We start from the raw sequence: 19,458 nt of genomic DNA on the forward strand, positions 1-19,458 counted from the left end.
CTTTCTCCCTTACACTGGGACTTGTGTTATTGACCTCAAACCTTTTCCTCCTTTTATTCTTCCTTTCAAAATGCAGATTTTGGCAGGAAAGGGGGAGATGCCCCTACTGTATATCTCTCACTGTTTTACTCTATTAGTTTTTAATTATTTACTTACATCCATTCATTCTGACATTATTAAGATTCACAATGTAGTTCTTTGAACAGTGACAACAAGAAAAGATACCCTCCTAGTCTAAGGGTCAAATTTCAGAACACATCCAGTATTTGCCACATGCTGTATTACATTTTGCTATGCCTTCCTGTTGGGGATGGGGGAGGAGACAGGAATCTGTTGCACAGCCTGCGTCAGAGAATGCAGTCACACTACAGTATATCAAATTCAGCGTATGTACAAGTCATTGTTATTCTAAACTTACCTCAGACTTCAGCAATATTCATTGCCTGTTCTCCTGTCCTTACTGACAGGAAAGCTGTCACTTGTTGTTAGCATATCATGCAGTTCCTATTCTCAAAGGAGTAATAAATAAGGCTAGATTTAAAAAACAGAACAAACTTGGGCAAAAAAGAACAATGAGTATTAATGCCAAAATACAGTAAATGATCATTTTATGGCACTGTCAGCATATCTTAAACCAAGAAAAGATGAAAAACTCAAAGGAGACCAGAGAGAAAAAAATCAAGATCAAGAAGGTTCCAACAGTAAATTTTAAACTAAGAGAAAGAAATTCAAACATCTGTGTTTGTAAAGAATTTTTCTTCTTTTTAATATCTTTGGCAAACATCAAAAGGCCTGAAATAAACAAACAAAACAAGATAACAGTCTTAGCCAACCTTCCCCTTGCCTGCCTTTGAAATTTCCTTTAGATAATAAATTCATTTCCTTTCCTAACACTCATTATGGACACCTTTTTCACATTTTCTCAACTCCCTTCTCTGCTGGGCCTCTACAGTACCACGCCAACCTTAGATCCACTACTGCACTTTTACTAATTGTACTGAGCACCAGTAGCCTCTATTACAATCTATTCCACAAAGCTGAAGCCTTTATCTTACACATTACATATTCTGCACAAATATTGCTGTGGATGTTCTTGTTTGCAAAGCAGAACAATCAGCTGGTAATACTTACTCACATTATTTTTTACAAACAAAATTGATAAAAGAAAGAAAGCAGTTTTCTGGGTTTTCATTTGATCTCTCACCTACTCAAAAGTGGCACCCTGATGACCCAAAAGAGAATGGAAAGAAATGCACGTGACTTCCACATCCTCCGTATTACGTCACAAAAAATGAAACAGCATACTGAGCAGTTCAGAGGGCTATTGCACCAGATGCAACTATTCTCTTGCACAAAAAACGCCTGTTATAACAAAATTGTCACGTGAAAAATTTGATAGATACCACATTTCGATGCACAGAAATGATGACAGATCAATAGACACAGGATCACTTCATAACCAGGCAGTCACCATGCATTAGCATGCTTAATTGCTTTGTTCTTTTTAAATCTCATGAATTAAAACCTGAAGGAATATTTTTGGGAAAAATATTTTTTTGGATTAAGATTTTCATTCCTCAAAATCTTTGAGATATGTCTACAGTAAAATATATTTGCAAGAGGAAAAAGGTGCTCTTTGAACAGAAGAGTTTTCCAGTATGACTTCAATCACTGTCAAGAATTCTCATCTCTATCAACTGGGCTGAAATTAACATTGCTTTTGAAATTAGTGAATCGTAATTTAAGAAAACAATTCCTCAAATGCAGTTATCTACATCAGAACGTAACTTGCATAACCCTTTGTTTTACCCTATCTAGCCTGAGAAGTAACCTAAACTCACGCAATGATTTCAAATGCATATTTTATACAAGGCACTGGGCTACAGGAAAAAAATAAAATAAAAAATAAACAAGAAATTGTGAACATTATTAATATCCACCGCACCCAATGTAACTAGGTAAAGTTAGCCAGCCTGATCACATGAGGCAGATCCAAAGAACAAGTCTTTGGGCAGTACCCAAAGGAAACTGTGCAAGGAACTCTCTTGGGTCTCTTATTCATCATACCATATTGCTCTTATCCACATCACTAAAACAATTAACCAGTTCAGGACAACAGGCAAACTCCGATCATAACTATTTCACCAAGGAAGTTGCAAAACAGAAACAAGGTCAACTGGGAAGCTAACCATGGATAGCAAATGCAGAATTTGCTTGCATTTCTTGTGAACACCCCAATATCAACAAAAGCAAAATAAGAACAACTATTCAAGACCTTTTTTGGTCTTGGGGGGGGGGGCTTATGGAGAGGGAAGATGGAGGGAGTTATTTCACATTGTCTTAATAATGCTTCAAAACCATTATTGAAAACTTGAAATCTGAATTTTTCAATTTTTGCTTTTTTCATTCCCTATTTTAAATTCAGAACCCAGATACAGTAACCTTTTGTAATGCTGATTTTGAAACTTATTTACAGTTAATTGTAACAACTGATACTTAGCTGAGATCTTTACTTAATAACTCCAGGCCTATTTAGCAATTCCAGCAATGCCTCTAGTGTAAAATAAATAAATAAAAATTAAATCCAGAAAAAAGAGACCCTCACACTTTCTATAGTGCCTAAGTCATTCAGAAAACTGTATTAATACTAAATCCTTTTGTTCTAAATTCAGCTTAGTTTCATCTTGTTTATCATCTCAAATCATCATCAGCAGCTGGAAATTCTGAAAGTGAAAGCATATTTACATAACTTTTGTTTTCACCCTCTGATCGCATTCTAGGCAAAAACCTCCAATGCTACATTAGAGTCGTGTAATACATAGTCATCTGCCAAACTACTTTATGTTGAAAATTACTAAGGGACATTTAAAATAAATACAACATTAGACTGCTTTTCTCAATATATATAGTAATTTTAAAAGCTGAACATGCTAACATGCCTTCATGCACAGATCAGGCATGTTAGATATTCATAGTTCAAGTGCAAAAGATGGCATCTAAAGATGACAAATAAGAGTTACAGGATGAACCATCACAGACTTCAGTAACTCCATCCGCTCTCAGCAGTTATCCTCCACAGTTTCAAAGGAACAGCTACATCACTAGGAGAGTGCAAGAACTTTGGTTCTGATATCCTACAAGCTACACAGCAAATAGCAGATTTATTCATTGTTCTGAAAGGAACGAGTGCCTTAACCTGTAGCCTCTTCACATTTTCTCATTATTCAGTCAAATAAGGTCCTGAATAAGGTTAGAAAAAACAGATAAAATTTGGGGCAAATAAAACAGCCTTTTGCCTTCGCACACTTTTCAGCTCACTTATCTACAGATAACTCTGGCTGCAGCTAAAAATAAAATTTCACTTTATATATTTTAATTCTTAGGTAGGATTAGTAATCAGTTCAGCAATATTCCACACTATAACAAGCTTAAAAACCGAAATTCCGCATCATATATTGTAGCTGAAGTGCCATTGTAGGGAACAGAGAACACTAACTCAAGGTAAAATATATTCAAGATTAAATGATAAACTCTTCAGTTTTATTTACTGTAGACATAAAAAAAAAAAAAGTCAGAACCTATCATGAGGAAATATGCACGTTATGAGAGGCAGTAAATAGAAGTGGCTGCATTTTTCCACAAGCCCCCACATTAGATAGCACCACAAAGCACCAGGCCTAGGTAGTAAAACCTGTTTTTCTGACCACCTACAAGCAGATCTTGGTGTGAGTGTTAAAGCCTGTAATTAACATTTTTCTTTTCATAGTTCCTTTTTTTAGTGCAACAGACTGACACTTTTGGTAGTCTAACATATGATTCAAACCAGTGCGGGAGAGAAATTATATCACAGCAATATTAAAACATTCCCCTAGCACAAATACTGAGAATGCATGTCACTCCATTTGGATAGACATAGCAATGTAAGTCCAAAGCTTCCCAAACTTCAAAACTGCTGCTGCACAACTGTGAATAGTTAGAAGAATTACACAACATCTCTGTTCAATAAATCTAAAACAAACACACAAGTACTATGGACTTATAATGCAACATTATAACATAAAATCTTGTTTTATGCAATGTACTGTAATCACACATTGTGTAAAAAGTTTAAGACCAGATCGTAATTGGGCAGGGCTACTTTGTGCAAATATGAAATTCTCTGAAAAATAACATGCCTCTCCTCAGTGGAAAAACACAAGACTCAATGCAAAAACTTCCATCACTCTCACTCTATGAATATATCCCATGACAGTTAGAAGTGTCTCTACTAGAAAATAACACATTTAGAACTGGATAAATGCATGCATGTAAATCAGCTGCATCATAGCTAGAAGTTCCCTATAAAAAAAAAAAAAAGGTAGGGAAGTAGGGTTCTAGTAGAAGGGAATCTGAAACACGCTCCAATCAGATTCGTGATCAAGGAAAAAAGCACGATTCTTCATGGAACCCATGGAATTACTATCAATGATCCGTAAAACAGCATGAAGTATATTTTTTCCCCTCTTACAGTAACTGTTACAAGACCCAAAACTAAAATGCTTGTTTTGAAGGCCTACGATAAGTTAGGTTTGTACTGGAACACAACTGCTTTGCTTACAGTTAAAGCACGCAAAGAAACTGATCACACAAATTCTAGAACTAAAGGAAGAGAAATATCATTCCTGTTTAATTTCATTTCATTTCATTTCTTAAAAACTTTAAAGAACCATACCTGCAGGTATTGTTATATATTCATGATTATTTCATTTCAGACATTTAGCCTCATTGGGCAAACAGCAATGCATTTAGAGTTAGGCTCTGTATTTTCTTTATACTGAAACCACCACTTGATTTTAATAATGGAAGCAATTTAGTACAAAGAGCAACATTTCTAACACTGTGTGTAGACTACAAACCTGACTCTACCAAAATATCAGGTTCTCCACTGACTTAAATGAAGATGGGGCATTTCTTTCTTCTACATTCTATGCATCTTCCAATAAAGCAACACTTTTTTTTTTTTTTTGGTACATTGGAATGTTCTCTGTATTTCTCTGTCTGGATATTACCCAATATTTATTAGTGTGTTACCTGATGTTATATATAGCCTTTCTACATTTTTGAGATAACCAGGAAGTCTTTCCATATCACAGGATTAATACATTACCTACAAACACATATGCCTGAGAAACATATACATAACAATACATACACATTTATCAGTGTTCATCAGGCACACTTGTGCTTGATCATACACACAGCTACATAAGCTTTGTGTTTTTTAAATTGCTAATTATCAACCAGCAGAGTAGACTTTGGGATTCATAGACTTGGATTCATAGACTTTGTCCTGAATGTGCAGACTGCATGGCATGATGGTGATCTGCTTAGTCATGAGGGAAGGGGGTGACTGATGCAAGTCCACAAAGCATCACCTGGTAGTTGATTCCATACAACCTGGTTTTTGAGGTAGTTACATATCTTCCACCCTCCTAAGCAGGATGTATTTTTCTTATTTACAGTCAGTAAAACAGCAAGAGACAATAAGGTGTTGCTTGGAACTCTTTTTTTGTTGTTGTTTTGTCTGTAAGTTTGGAAAAAAGTTACAAAAAAAAATAAACCTACTTTTTTTGTTTCTATTTGCTATCATTCAGATCAGAAACTGTTACTATTGTAAGAATCAATTACTGTTAAAAGCATAAATCAAACCAATGGAAACGTGAATTAAAAGTTTTGCATCAATCTCACTACTACATCCGGTCTCTTGCAAATCTGTGTCATGAGAATGCAGATAATTACAGATCATATGGTATTAAGAGGAAGGGAAAATCTTTTCATGCGAGTGAGAAGAAAAATGGCTCCAATCTTGACTGGGCTGTTAGGCATTACTTCTATATAGGTAATTAAATGGGTAATCACATATCATGAATTTTAATCAGAGAATGATGCAATTGTTTAGTTCAATTCAGTTCAATCACTTAGTTTTTGAGTGGTTTAGGAGGGGACAAAGAGATCAAACAAATGCTGGAAGGTGAGGTTGGAAAGGGAGGAGGAATACTGGAGCATTATAAAACTGTCTCAACTTCTTTGGAAGCTCTGAGACACAACTGAAGATCGGCCTTGCTTCCCTAATTTTCCCTAAACCAGGAGGGGAAAAAAACAACCAGAAAAAAAAAACTGCAAAAAAAAATAGATTTATATTTGCCTTGTTACATATTAGAAAAACCACCACAAAACAGCAGCCAGGGCAGTGGGGAGAAAACAAGTGAAGCAAAAGGTGTATTAGAGGTTTATCATTTAATGGAGGATTCAATTTACATTTCATGTTCATGGGAATCTAAATAACTGAAGACAAATCTTATGGATCTTTCATTTTTGTTCAGCTTTGATCACACAGATTCTAGAACTAAAGGAAGAGAAATATCACTTCTGTTTCATTTCATTTCTTAAGAACTTTAAAGAACCATACCTGCAGGTTTTGTTATATACTCATGATTATTATTATGCCTTTGCAGACAAATAAGAAAACCAAAATAAAAAGAGAGGCGTGTATGAGGATTTTTTCAAAGCTCTACACCAGGTAAATCCCTAAGAACTGACCTGCTATTGGGAAACCCCTAATTCTGTTTGTGGCATGGGTACATAAGAGTTGAGTATAGCAGTGCTCTCTTTCCTTGTATTGTTTTCAACTTTTTCCTTTTTCAGTTCACAAAAAGTTAACTGACACACAGAGAACATTTGTTATAAAGTACCTGAAAAACAGATCCCTAAAATAAAAAGATAATAATCGTTATGGAAGAACAGTAGAGAGTAATTAGGAACCATCTAATATCATGCTAAGTTGGGACAGAGTCTGTTATTAAACAGGTCTACCAGTGACTAATGAGATGAAACTGGTAGCAATTACCACCAATGGACAGTATTGTATCCCTGACTTCAAGAGAACCTAGCATGAAGAATTTAAAATTGTACTTTAATTTTTCTTGAGCAACTGCCCAGGAAACTGTTTTACCGTATGTCAGTGGACAGCATTGAAAAAATCCTTGCAACAAAAACTAGTAAAAGAAACTCACTTTCTGAATATCAAATACAAGTAACTAGTGATGGACAAATAGGCTACAAAAAACAGCTAGTAAATATATTGTCGGTTCAGGATGGCATTGAATACGTCAAAAAGAAAAAGACCTCAAAAATGGAAGACACATACTCCAACCATTTTTTTCCTTTTGATTATGTATTCCAGTCTTGTATGATGCAGATTTTTCTTTCTACTTTTAAACTTTTCCCCTATTTCTACAATATAACTTTCTGCATGATTGATTTTTATTAGTCATAGTTAGAAGTGGAAAATTATGCTGATAATAATCAAAGCTGGACCTAAATTTTACTGACTGGTAAATGGATACGGTCTCCAAAAATGCACAGAAAAGAGTCAGAAACAGCACTGATAGTGGGTTTTTATCAATATCATATGGAAAACTAAGATGGTATGTTTTCAATATTCAACTAAATTCTAATATCTTGCCACCTACTTTTTGTGACATTTCCTTATATGAAGTACGCTTTTATATCAGAGGAGAAAAATCATTATTTGTGTAATTATCACATTGTAATTGAAGTTTCACTGAGCAGTACTGTTTAATAAATTGTGATGTCCAGGAATCTGAAACAGAAGCATTGCTGAAAAATGTAGTTTACAGATAAATGGTTGTGGAACTACTAATGGTTAAAGATACATCCTACAAAAATGATGCCTAAGAATTCATAGTCAAAGGTTGTCTATGTATAAAATTTAAAGGTATTTTTACATGTACATTATTGGTTATCAGTCAGCCCATGCAAATTCTTTTTCCAATCCTCTCTCCCCCTGACAAGTTCATGCTTATATTGCATCACATGCCTTAACAAACTGAGAGATTTCTTACAATCTTTTAATTAAATCTCTTTTCACAGCTATTTTTTTAAACAGCCACGAAGAATAACGATGTCAAACAGTACTTCATGCAATAAATTCTGATATTAAAGCAAGCAAATGTATGAAACTTCTTTCTCAAGGAAAGCACTGAGTGTCATGACATACATAGTTGATGTAGACTAGAAATTTTTTAGTTAATTAGTAACCAATTATAGTCACGTATTAAAAGCTAAATTACTGATTAATTGCTACCAGAAATATACATATGTATACACTTTTGTTTTGGATATTCATGTTTAAATGGAACACTACAATCATGTTCCACAGCAAAAGCTTGTTCACAGATGGGGCAGCAGGTCGCAAATACAGTCTCAGTTATTTCTGGGACAACAGTAATTGATCCTTCCAATTTAAAGCCACCTGGAGCCCACAGTATGTGGAAAAAGTAATAATTTCCTGAACTCTTCATCAGAGTAAATACAAGTCTTACGTCACTGATTATTAATAAATACATCACTGTTAAGTCAGCACTGTATGGTCATGTGTACACAGTGCCGTGAAGTTACAACACCACAGGAACTTGTACTCTCCAGTTGTAGAATACCCTGGAGAGAAATGACACTAGGAAGATTACAAAACGCTCCTGCAAACCTGAGGCATGCCATCAAGACATAGTGTATTTCAACACAGCATCTCACTTGTTGCAGGCTCGTAAGGGCTCCCTGACTTGCTGCGGTTGAGAAATCAAAAAGAAAAAAAAAAAACCCACAGGAAAAAATACCAAACTTCTTTTCATTCATTAAGTGCATCGGCCAGGTGAGCACCACCAGCAAGCTCCCCGTCCTCTCCCTTCTCCTAACGCAGACCCAATGGACAGCCGGCGCTCTCTGCCCGTCACAACCACGGGATGCGCCCGCTCTCAGCACCCCCACATCCACGGGGAGGGGACCACCCGGCCCTCCACGCGCGCTCCTCCCGCAGGCCGCTGCTGCAGCCGCTCAGCGCCTGGCACGACGTCCCCGGGCACGGGCAGTGCACCTGGAGCCGTCCCGCGGGGTCCTCCCACCCCCGCTATGGGGCAACCCCATCCCCTCCACCCGCCCACGCAGCCCCGCGGTGCCGGGTCCCGGCAGCTCATCTCCAACCCCCCCGCCCCGGGCCGTGCCCCGTTCTCCCTCAGCCCTCCGCTTATCCCCTCCGTCCAGGAAAAGCCCTCCGCGCCGCCTCCCGCTGCTGCAGAGCCACCTTACTGCCTCGCCGCCCTAAGCATCCCCGGCGGCGTGGCCTCCTCCCCAGGCCCGGGGCCGAGCCCCCCGCCCACGCCGGGGCGCAGCTCCCTCACCCCGACAGCCGCTCCTCAGCCGCCGCGCCTGCGCCTGTTCCCCCACGCGCCCTCACGCTCGCAGCCCCTTCACGCCTCCACCGGCTGCGTCGCCGTGGGGAGTGGGGGGAAGGTGCCCCGCAGCCCGCACTGACCTGGCGCTGTCAAGTCTCAGCCGGAGAAACTGTTCCCTTCTGGTGGGATAAACTCCTCGGGCCGGCCCATCCTACCGGCCAGGCGCCGCCTCCCCGCCGGGGCACCGCCTCCCGCCGCGCCGAGGGGCGAGCTCGCGCCCGGGGCTGTGGGCGCCGCGGCGGCCGTCGGCGGGAGCGGGGCGGGGGCGCCGCGGCGGGAATCGGGGCTGAGGCGCGGGGCTGGAAGCGGCCAGGGGCGTTCGGAGAGCGAACGGGTCAGTGAGGAGGAGGCGCTCCTTCTCCTTCCTTTCCCCTTTAGACCGGGTCCGTTCAGCCGAGCCAGTTCTCTCCGAGTCCGTGTCCATTAAGGGGAATCACACGCGGGCACCCCGTGTGAGGACAGCGCGCGGGCCCTGGAGTGGATCTGGAATTTGATCTCTGCTCTCTGCGATCTCCTGTAACTGAGAATTCAGTTCTTTCCGGCTGCTAACTGCTTTCTCTTTTGCGTTCCCCTTCTCCAGCTCACTCCTCTGCGCTGCGTGTAGTCGCTCACCTCACGTCACGTCAGTTTGTGTCCCACTGTGACAGGAGTAAATGCTTTTCTGAAAAGATTCTTAGCGGTGACGGAGGTAAATGAAATTCTTTTTCACCCCTACTTTTTCTTTCTTTCTTTCTTTTTTTTTTTTTTTCCTTCTATCCCCTTTCCCTCCCAGGAATGCAAAAAGAAGTGGTATAGGCTATGCTCGGTAAGTCTCAAGACAGAGCAAGTTCAAACAAGCATGTCACCTCCTATTTCATCCCAAGATTCTTTTATTAAAAAGTTAGATGCTCTAAGTCAGTCATAAGATCAGCAGCCTTTAGGGAGTCACCGTCTAAGTCCAGGTGCCCCAGCACATAGCAGTTTATCTTTAAGAACTCCTGATCACTTGGACATCATTAATAAGATTCAGAAGATCCTAAATTTGCCTTATGGTTCTTAGTCATCGAGCATTTTGAAAGAATCTCCATTTGCTTTGTTATTTGTATACTGAGGGCAATTTATAGATTAGAGCTGAATACATCAAATTACCTGGTCTTCTCACAGATACAAACTGCCTGCGGCATTTTGTTTATGGGAACAATCTGCAGATACTGGAAGCCTTGTGTTAATTCTTATGAGAATTATCTGTTTGTACAGGCTTGAATACTAATTCTGCCTTGGCACATCAGGGAATTATTTTCAGTTTATGCTTTTCCTTCTATCTAAAAATCTTACGTTTAGAATAGTGGAAATATTTTGTTCTGGATTTTTTTTAACGTACTGCAGTAATACCTATTCAGTAGTACACTGACTAAACACTATAAGCCAGGGACTGAAAACAAGTAAAACAAAACCTCAGAATTAGTTCAAGATGTCACGGGTGAATAAACAGGCAAACGTGAGTAAAAATATTACACCAGTAAAAGGGGTATAAATACTTAACACTATTTCTAACCACTTTCCAACATCTTATGTAAAATTTCAATAGAATATTAAAAGAGGAAGGATCTATGCTGGACACCTCCACAGCACTAAAATTTGGCTCTGTTGGGAATAGGAGCAACACCATTCTCTGCAAAACAGTGAAGAATATACCCATCTAATTGAAATGTCTGAATAACAGAAGAGCTCTTTGGAAAATCTAGGCTTTTAACTTGTGCGTTTTATAAAACTCCTTTAAACTCTGTGCACTCCACAAACTGCCAGGTAGTAATGAACATCTGATTATGAATATAAACTCATATTTGAGGCTAGACTTTTAATAAGTTCATAATTAAAGGAGGAAAAATAACATACTGTAGATTTTACCATTAAATTTTAATAAAACTGCATGCATGCATGAATAATACTTAAATTACTTGGATGAAATAAAGACATATCTCACTTAGCCCAAAGATAGCAACCAACCAGAGCTTCCAGAGAATTATTACAAATGCTATATCATTTTATTTAAGTACAAATTACTTAGGTTTTGCAAGTATGTATTTTAGCAGATTGAGACAGGAAAGAAAAAATAAATTACTTCATCTGATTTCCTGCTTAACATGGATTTTTATGTAGTATATGGTTCTTCGTATCTTTTAGAAAGACAGTTAATTTGAAGAATCAAAGGATGAAGAATCCATAAATTATCTTCGGCAATCAAAAAAAACACCTCATTTATAATTTGAATAAATGCACTTTCTGTATCAACGAAGACCATTTTTTTCACTTGTGGAAAGTAGAAAGTCTGTTTTTGTTTCTGGTGAAGAAAGTGGGTTTCTAATATGTATCTCTTTTAAAATTAATTCTAAGTATTCTTTTTACAATAACAAAATGGCCATCATCATGAAATTATCACTTTCTTTCAGAGGTTTGGTTTTCATCGTTTTCCTGCACAGTTTTCAATTATGGGCACTTCATGCCCTGTTATCTGAATGAATTCCTAAGTTTGGCTGGGACATTTAAGTATTATGAAATAAGAATGAAATGTCAGGCTCAGGCCTTCCTGAGTCATGGGCAGTTCTTCCCTAAGTTCAAGGAAAAGCAGAAAAGGGCCTCAGCATCAGTTTTTATTTCAAAATTAAATGATCTGTTTTCACAGAAGATCAATTGTATTTTTAAATAAATGCGTCTGAAATTTAATACATCTGAGAAAACATCTTATTTCTGTACCACGTATATACCGCTAATAAATCATTTTATTTATTGACAAAATTTGAAGCAGACTGACTTGGGTCATGGCAAAAATAATCCTATTGAAATGATTAAAAGTATTAGTACAACCCAAATAGCCTCCCTTAAACAATTTAATTTTTCCTTTTCATCTTAATGAAGGAATTTTTGTGCAATTAATTCTAAAGGATATCAGATAGATCTTTAGTGCTTGATCTTAGATTACAGCAAGGAATATGTTAAAGAGACTCTGTCTATGACACAGTGATTTTTATTATTGGCTTGAAAAGGGTAGAAATCTTTCAAGGATAGCAAGGTAAGAAATGGTTTTAGCCTCTGCAAATGTACTACTTCCAGATTTACTTAATTATTTTGATGTTTCCATTATGTCTGTGCTTTTAAGTCTCCAGGTACATTACAGAAGTTTGGAATTACAGATCACACAGTGTGTCCCATCTCAGTATATTGGAAAGAATGAAAAATTATTTAGCCAAGCTTAACATCTAGAGGGCAATCTCATACTCTAGCAGTGTGACTATAAATCTAGCAGTCAGAAGAACAGTTCTGGCTCTGTAAATTGCGTTGTTTTAAAGGAAAAGGATTCAAGTAAGCTGTGAAGCTATTGTATTGCTGTTTTTTACAGTTACCATGTCTACTTTATTTAATTCATGCAATTTTTGAATTTATATATCTGCTGTTCTTTTATTGATTAGCATATCTTATTCTGTCTTTAATGGCAGTTTTTGGTCTTCTGGGAAGATATTTTTGTACGAAGTATTTCATAATATTCTGCCACATGCCTATCTTCAGTTTTCATATACTTTCTACGTACCGTTTTATTTGAAGGAAATCAGGTGTTTAAATTATTATCTGTGGAGTTTTGTGTGGAAGTACAGCAAAACCTACAAGTATAAAACACAGTTCTTTATGTGATGGCAGAAGGCTGTTCCCTTGGTATGATTCCAGCTGTCTTTGGAGATCGCACTACAGTATTGTTATACTGCACTTAGAATGCTATGCCTTGGATCCAGCAAAAGTGATAGGATTAGGCATAATGCAGATTTTTGAATGTAGAGGTGAATGTAGAGCGGGTCAAAACAAGAACCCTTTTAAATAAAAATGATCCTTCTTTTCTTGAACTTTGAGGCTTAGATAAAAAGAGATCAAAATCCAAATTGTACCTACTTTAAGTTCTGTAAAGGGAAGATCACATCAGGCTGTGTACCTCTAATTATAATAGTTCATTCATTGTCTTTGGTCTTTCCCCAGCTCTCAAATTCTCTGATTTCTTTATCTCTTGAAGAGTATAATTTTCTTTTTAGGACTGTCTTATTCTACTGGAAGAGTATATTACCTTCATGTTGTAATCACATCGGATCAGATGGCTCCAAGCTGTGTCTCAAACACATTTCAAGCACAAGACTATACAGTAATAAAGCATACGAATCATGCGTACACTACTATCCATCTGATCTGCTAGTAGATCAGAAATTGATTTCTGAAGGAATCATTTTAAAGCTACAAAAATTCTGTGGTCATTTTGAGTTTCATTTAATAACTACAAAATGAATTAGGGTAAAATGTTAAGACAGATTTATGAATGTAAATGATCCAGTATTTGAAAATGAGATTTCTACAACTGTACATGTTTAGACATCTTAAATTAGCAGCTGATACAACCAAGATTTAGAGTTGTGCTAAAACAGTATGGGAAGAGGGTGGCTGGTCTTGTGGTTAAAGCATGGGACTAGTTGCTGAGAGGTCTATGTTCTATTCCTGGTTGTGTCACTGACTTCCTGTGGGTCACTGGCTATGGCACTTAGCTGTGGTTCATTTTACTCATATATGAAGTGGAAATAATACTTCTATTTCTAAAATGGTGTGAGAATTAGTACAGTCATTAGTATTTATACAATTGTTTCATGCTTATTGATGGACTTGGTATATAATTGTATTGGCAGGTCAAAAACCATATCAGTAATGTAATTAATGGTATTTCTTTCTCACACAATCCATTAATTTCCATAAAGAAGACCAAAAACTTCTAAGTGCAAAGTGTAACTGAAAATGTTTAGATAACTTTGCTTCCAGTTTCAAATTAAGCATTCCTTCACAAAGAGAATTTAATTTTCTTTTTAAGAGTGTGAGGAAAGAGTATTCCCTAATAACTTAATTTTTTAAACAGTTAACTCCCTCCTCCCATTGTTTCTTTTGGAAGATTGTATGAGGATCACTTGATACTTCCATTTCCTATAACCTTTGTCCTGTTTTATAGTTTTTATACATTCTTGTGGAATTGATTTGAAATACTATTTTTAAAATCCCTCCTTTTTACATATTTTACCCTTGTCTCCAGGGTGCTCCAGATAGATGTTGCTCAGCTAAATGACAGTTTTGTACAAAAGCAGCATGCACTGCAACCACTACACCCCAGTGAAAGTCACTGAATCAAGAGCATCTCATAATATGCCATTGAGCCTTGAGGATTAATTTCTTGTCATTTCAGTCACTGTGGAATGGATCTCAATTTGATATCACAACTTTGATTTCCATTGCTGAAATGATAGAGGATTTTGAAGTGAGGAGATTTAAGTAGATCTGTTTGTTTTTTTCAGGGGTCTAATAAACTAGTTTTATAGATACTTATATAAATATTTTGCAATTCTTTAGATCATAATGCCTAAAAAAGAATTAGAGCCATTTAGACAGTTGCATATAATTTTTTTTTTTTAAGAGTGTGAGGCAGGGGTACTTATTCCCTCTTTTTTTTTTTTCTTTTGTGTGTGTGTGTTTGTTTTATTTTAATAGTTAACCCCTTAATAATATCTTAACACAAAATACTTTCCTCAGTTTCTGGGGCAGTAGGGTATCGTTCAATAATAAAACCAAAAGCTAAAAAAGAAGGTTTTTTTTTCCATCTTTGTAGTTAAGATATGCTGGTATAGTGCTAAGCATCCTAAAATTATATGATTTTATTAGTTATTTCTGAAAGAATCCCCAGAAGTTGCAAAGCAATAAAATGTAAACATTGTTTTCTTGCATCTGACAAAATGTTTTGATAGGCTTCTTTTTTCTTATTCCACAGAAGATGTGACCAGCTAGGTATGCATTGACAAAATAAGATCATACAAATCTATAACTGCTAACTGTAAAATGCAGATTCACAAGCAGCGTGAGGTACTGATAAGCATAGTGAAGAAGGCTATAAGTACTCATAGTCCTAGGACACAGTGTTTTTCTATTCTTGTTTTGTGTGAGTGTACACAGATGCTAAACTCAAAGGCCTCAGATGAGTTGGTTACTACTGTGTAAGTGGTATCTGATGACTCTCTGATTAAATCTTTATCATAAAATTGTGCTGCCAACACACATGGAATTTGGATGAGTAGAGAGGCAGTGCGTTTAATCTTTACTAATCGTTGAGTTTTGTTTTGCAGAACTCCAAGAAAATAAAATATGGTCATGTTATGCAGCTTGAAATAGCTGTTGCATTAAAGTCATAAATGTTTCATTCATTCTATTGATTTATCAGCTGCTCTTCTGAATGGACTCTTTTTAGGCATTTTAAGAAATCATTATTTTAAAATCCTGACTCTCAAAAAAATACAGTTAGTAACTGGTTTTTACTCTGTGCTAACCATTAGAGGATGCCAGGTAACTTTAGCAGTGAATCAGGGGCTATTTTGGGAGAAAAAATATTATAATAATTTGCAGGAAATAACCTTTTTGTTCCAAAACAGCTGTCATTGAACACTATTATATCTACAACAATTAAAATTATCTTTGGTAACTTTTAGTATTTGGCATTGATCCATTATTGTTCAGTTAAATATTTTTCAAGTATGTTAGGACTTCTGCCCACTGTGTTCTTGAAACCCCTCATTATCAATACAGAAGCTCTTTTTCATTTGTGTCGTATTGTAATCTCTCTCATGGAAGGATAGTAAATATCTTCCGTGAAGATAATCTGCCATTTTATAAAACGGCAATAAGCATTCTCATGAGCATGGTTGACTCAACATTTACAGTGCAGAATTTGCTTCTTAACATGTAGTGTTGAATGCCAAAAAACAAATAATAATAAAAAGAATGTACTAGCTAACATGCAAAGTAAGTTGGGAAACATGAGCAAACATCCTGGTGAATTTAAATAGCTAGTTGGATCAGAAATGGAGGAAAAATAACATTGGGTCAGGAACAATGACATGCTGATTTGAGCTTACATGCATCAATATACATACTGATGAGTATTATAGATACTAATAAGAAACAAAACATAGTGGGTTAGTATGCTGTAGACTATAATTCTGTGACACGCTATTCCAAGTGAACTTTATCATATCTATCCCACCTGCATTTGAAAACTGCTTATGGTTATTTGTCTCTCTCTGTCTGTCATTTTACTGCATATATAACAAAAGGGAATAGGTTACCAAAACAAAATAGGAGTAGAATGATATGGGAGAAAATCTGATTAAATTGGGAAATTATGCTTAAAATTTAGTTGCATTTCATTTATTACAGCTCAAGTATATTTAGTTATAAACTATCCACAGAATGGATATCCAAAAAAGGATATCCACACAAAAGTATCTGAAAGGGAGAGAAGAGATAGCAGATTGATTTTTGTTTCTAGGTGTATGTACAGAATGGAGAAAATATTACTGATTTCAAGAATTTAGCCTGTTCCTCTGTATAAAATTATTGATATCTCCAATCTTAGCTCTGAACAAACTGTATTTTATGGTAACTGCTTTTGCATATGGTGGCAAACTCCTTCCATTCTATCTTTTCTATCTCCAGTTTCCTGTTTTCTCATCACACAGGTCTAGTCTTTTTGTCTGGAGTTCTTTATTCATGACTGTACCTTTTAACATTTATTTATTGGTTAGAAACTTCAGCTCCATTTGTAGCAGATTTTTTTCTTTTTTTTACCTTGGCTTTTTTGATATAGAATACTCCTGTTTTTTTAATTGTGTGATGTGATCTCTTATAGCCTGATCTGTTCACCAGATTAAATTTTTATTTGTTACCAATCCTTTCTTCAAATTGATGTTTATACTTTTGGGAAACCTCCCATATACATATTTATATATATATATACATACAATATGTATATATGTGTGCATATATATGCATTTCTATTACTGTCAGATTTTTTTCAGAAATAGAGGACAGTTTATCTTATTTCCAGTTACATTAATTTTCTTCCCCAGTATTCTGAAACCATTTAAATCAGGAAGGACAGACAATGGTTTCTAGTAGCCAGGTGAAAAAGAACAAAGTAAACCAACCCTCTCCAATATACGTCGACATGACAGCAAACCAAATTTTTCAGAGGATAAATTCAGCTCTTTCTGATTGCACTATTTTCCTGTATTTTAAGAATGATTCATAGAATATTTTATAAGATCTAATAAAGATATTTATAAGAACGTTTTTGTATATTCTCTCACACATCTGAAAAAAATGTTCCTGTAGCTATTTATTCTTAAAATTTTGAGTAGTGTTGACTTCCAGCTATGCTTTTAGTTGTAACAACATACAGCTTTTCCATATGCCAATTATCTATTAACTACCCTGTTCATTAAGCTGAAATAATAACAGTGAAGCTGCTGCTGAAGCTCTTTCATATGTCAATTTGAAATAAATTACATTTTTTTCTTTAATTAATTTAAATTCAGATATGTCCCTCAACTCATATTAAATGCAGAGAGTTGCTGTGGATGCATGCCAGTCTTGTAAAAACCCTTTTAAGTGAGAAAACTGTTTTTGTAATACTTGGTGTGATTACTAGCCTTTTTCTACCCATCCAGTTTCAGTTAGAGGAACATTATCAGTCCGCCTGTTCTCCTAAGCTTTGGAAAATCATCTCTTTACACTTTTGTTTCTATTAAAAAGGCAGCCACACCACTCTTGCTGATGCATTAAGACACAGCACAAGTGGGCATATCCTGCTGCCAGAAATGCACACACATGTGACTTACAACAGGAATTGTGTGGGTGTCTGAGATCAGAATTTGGTCCGATGCATATGCAGTCTGTATTAGTATCCTCTTTTGCTGTGCAGCAGCAAAGAGCTTCACCCAATTTCTAAAAAAGGAAAGAGTGCATGATGATATGCAGTCAGGGTCCCTGGGGTCTGGCTGAGGCCCTCAGAGATTTAGCTTCCTAATAGGAAAGTGAGAAAAAGAAAAGCAAGAAAAGCAAGAAAAAGGAAACTTAACTTAGTTAATTATATTAATATTAGTTAATTATATAGATATGGTAGGGGTGGGGTCACAGACAAAAGGAAAGAAGGTTTTCTGAGGTTTCTTATAATTAGGAGCATATTTTCTGCGTTCTTCTGACCTCATTACTACTATAACTGAAATACTGCCTTGATTTTATTTTTGTGCTTGGGGAAGCAGGGAACTAGAAGGGCTCTTCCTATCTCTCTTGGATACTTTGCAGCAGTGATATCAGGAGTACGTTTCAGAACACATCTTTTAGTAAAAATGGTATTAATGAACAGCAATTGTCTTCTGATTGTCTCTGCTGTTTCAATTAGACACCTTTCCTATTCTCAACCTTAGTTGAATGCTGCTAAAAGGGATTAAAGACTACCATGAACTAGTTAAAATAAATACTTTCTTCATTTATACTTGTGTTTATTATGTAGGGCACAACAATGACAACAAGAATCTCAAATATCACATCAAAGTGAAATACACTTGTAAGTGTATTTCATAATAAAGTAAGATCATACACATTTGAATAATTTTTTCATTTGTTTGTCTTTCCAGCTGTAGTATTTCTATTTCTTGTTCGTTGTCGAAGTTTTTTATGTAGGATTTTTTGGTTTGTTATTTTCTCTTTTGATGCTAGAATTTTACACCTCCTTTGAACTTTACAAAAGGACTACATTTCTATGTTTATTACGTGTCCTGTCATTAGGAAAAATTGCACTAGGTGAGAATTCCCTACTGTGTTCTCTTAGGTGAATATCTTTCAGTAGTAGTTTATGGGTAGAAATATTAAACATTAAGAATCTGTACAAGATGCTCTGAGTAGATAAATGACTCTGTAATAACTTAAACTCTCAAAACAGATGGTAATTAGGCTGTGTGTAATTTTTAAAGCATTGCTGTAGTGATAGTTTCCAGACTTTTTTAAGAGTGGCTTTAGTTGTTTCTGGAATACTAGTGAATAAAAATATTTTCATAAGTTATTACTTTTAAATGCTGTTTTGTCTGCTTACACCAGCGAGGCAGTGTGATCTGCTTATGGACTTCCTTATGGAAACGAAGGATTGAACTGTACCTCAAATGATTCAGAATTTGAGAAGGGTTTCTGTGTCACCCAAAGTCTTGTGTACTGTTTGTTTTGAAATAGCATTGTAGTGTTAGTGTTTAGACTTACACCACACGTTTACACACATCTACTGTCACTACCA

General features: G+C 36.4%; 2 protein-coding genes across 3 annotated transcripts in view; one reads left to right on the forward strand and one right to left on the reverse strand.

The window, feature by feature from the left end:
- RAB43 (RAB43, member RAS oncogene family) overlaps positions 1-5,814 on the forward strand; it is a 258,462-nt gene extending 252,648 nt beyond the window's left edge. For both annotated transcript variants that reach the window (XM_065749659.1, XM_065749660.1), the window contains exon 4: positions 5,797-5,814. The gene's annotated coding sequence lies outside the window, so the exon portion shown is untranslated. The remainder of the gene's footprint in view (positions 1-5,796) is intronic.
- The window catches only part of PPARG (peroxisome proliferator activated receptor gamma), a 52,147-nt gene extending 42,724 nt beyond the window's left edge, over positions 1-9,423 (reverse strand). The window contains exon 1 of the mRNA XM_065749653.1: positions 9,371-9,423. The gene's annotated coding sequence lies outside the window, so the exon portion shown is untranslated. The remainder of the gene's footprint in view (positions 1-9,370) is intronic.
- Between the last annotated feature and the right edge of the window lie 10,035 nt (positions 9,424-19,458).

This window comes from Cyrtonyx montezumae, unplaced genomic scaffold, assembly GCF_038088225.1.
Source record: "Cyrtonyx montezumae isolate F1298 unplaced genomic scaffold, pur_monq_1.0 scaffold_6, whole genome shotgun sequence".
Taxonomy (NCBI): Eukaryota; Metazoa; Chordata; class Aves; order Galliformes; family Odontophoridae; genus Cyrtonyx; species Cyrtonyx montezumae.